Genomic DNA, 2,176 nt, shown 5'->3' on the forward strand with positions numbered 1-2,176 from the left:
CCTCTCTGTCAACGCTCTCTGGTTTCATTTAAAAGAGTCGATCATCAGATATTGTCCAAGATTAACCTTCAGGGTGGATATAGCTCGCTAGCAGCCTCACACCGAGGACCTAGTTGATGTCATCAATTTCCCAGAATGCTTTGCTTGTAAATAAAATGGCCCCGTCCGTGTAATATATTTTTAAACTTTCAGTTTAAAAATGATAAAAACTGAACGTCCTACAGTATTTTTACAGTCTTTATTTTACAGTTAAAGCATATATTTATCAAATAAAGTCTAATGTTACAACTAATTGGGGATCCCTTTAAGCATGCCGATTGAAAACTGTGTATTCTGCAGCAGCAGCAACAAGGTAGAAGCTAAATTTTCTCAGAACATGAAGCTGATGTGGACTCAATATAAGTGCTGCTCTTCAATTGACTGTTCGACATTTTACAGCACAGTGAGACCAGAACCCTGTCTATGGCACTTTTCCTCAGTAAAATATACATCGATGAGTCTGCAAGAGGACTAACAATACTACAAATTAAAGCTACGTGTGAGAACTTCACATTATCTCTGGCTTCTTTTACTAGGCAAAACACTATGATAGGCAGGAACAGTAGAGTGTATATAAGTAGCACCAAAACCAAAATAGCCACAACACGTCTCTTTTCATCAACAGGGACCTTGGCTGCAGACAGGGCTTTTAGGGTTCCAGCCAAGAAGAAAACAAAGAAGGGGAATGGAGCGAGGAGAAAGACAGCAGTGATAATACGTCCGGTCCCAAAACCAACTAAATACACAATAAGCCTCAAAACAAGAATACCAGCCCAGACACCGACACAGAGAGCCAAGGCTGCCTTAATGTTCCGTCTGAATCTGTACCACAGCGGCTTGGCAATGACCAAATACCTGTGAGAAAAAACAGACTATCAAATGCATTCTAAAGTATCTGAGACAAAAATGTGACATAATGACAGAAGAGTTACCTTTCCAGAGACACGCACACCATGAATCCAACACTGGCCATTACACCCAACAGGTAGGTCTGAATGATGGTGTCACGAGACTTGTGTGTTACAGTTATTAGTGCCATCATGCTGCAGAGCTGAATAAGATCAGAAACCAGGAGGTTGATGATGTAGACGGGTGTGGCATGATCCTGTTTTGTCTAAAGGGGGGGTGGGGGGTGGGGAATTAAAGAAGATGCATTCGGACGTTCACCTCAAATGTCAGGTCGATTGGGCTACAATTTACACGACAATTTACAAGACAAAACATATACAGAACACCACGTTGATTAGATAAACACTCATCTTTCCTTAAAGGAGTGCATGTCGCCTTCCACCCTTCAAGATAAATACACAATTTCAACAAATATTGTGATATCTCACACATTAAACTTAATATCCATCAAATTAGATGTGTTTTGGTCATTTTTCTGTGTGTGTTTCCAAAGTTCATTTGTCAGTTGGATTTGGGTTAACTTTAAAGTCTATTAGTTGACCATGGAATAGTCTCAGCTACTACCACACCACATTTTAACTCAATATCTGTAAAAGTCACTGAGTCATGGGCATTCTGTGTTAGCTATGCTAGCTGTGTTAGTTATATTGAATCAGAACTCAAAAGTTTAATCAGTTATAGATGTGCTTCAGTGATTACTTTCTGAAAGTTTTATGGAATTTCATCCAGTAGATCAGGGCTATTCAACTGGCAGCCCGTGGGCCACCTACCCATTGGTTCATTTGTCTCTTAAGCCCAAACACCTGGTTTTCTACTTTAATTACCCTGTTCATTTAGTTAAATATAGACATGTTGGCATCTACAGAAACATCAGAATCTTGGCTACAAGCTGGTAAAAAACCATTTCTATGAACACCCAAATCAATTAAAACTACAAGCAGTTGAAGATAGAAATATGAAAGTGAAAATAAACTTGGTTTAAAATTTTGGCAAGTCAGAGATGTCAAAATATTATTTGTTTAATAGGAGACATAATGTGTTACTTTTGTTTTTGACATTATTTTATTATTACTTTTATAGGGTTCTGTATGTTGTTTTTCTGATTGAATGCAGCGAAATAAACTAGTTCACAGGTAACAGATCTTTGTAATACTTGGTTTATTCACATAATGATTTTAAATGCTGGATGGCCAGCCCCTGTGCTGTTGGTCTGCAGTAACTGTAAACC

Source organism: Austrofundulus limnaeus, unplaced genomic scaffold, assembly GCF_001266775.1.
Source record: "Austrofundulus limnaeus strain Quisiro unplaced genomic scaffold, Austrofundulus_limnaeus-1.0 Scaffold414, whole genome shotgun sequence".
Classification (NCBI taxonomy): domain Eukaryota; kingdom Metazoa; phylum Chordata; class Actinopteri; order Cyprinodontiformes; family Rivulidae; genus Austrofundulus; species Austrofundulus limnaeus.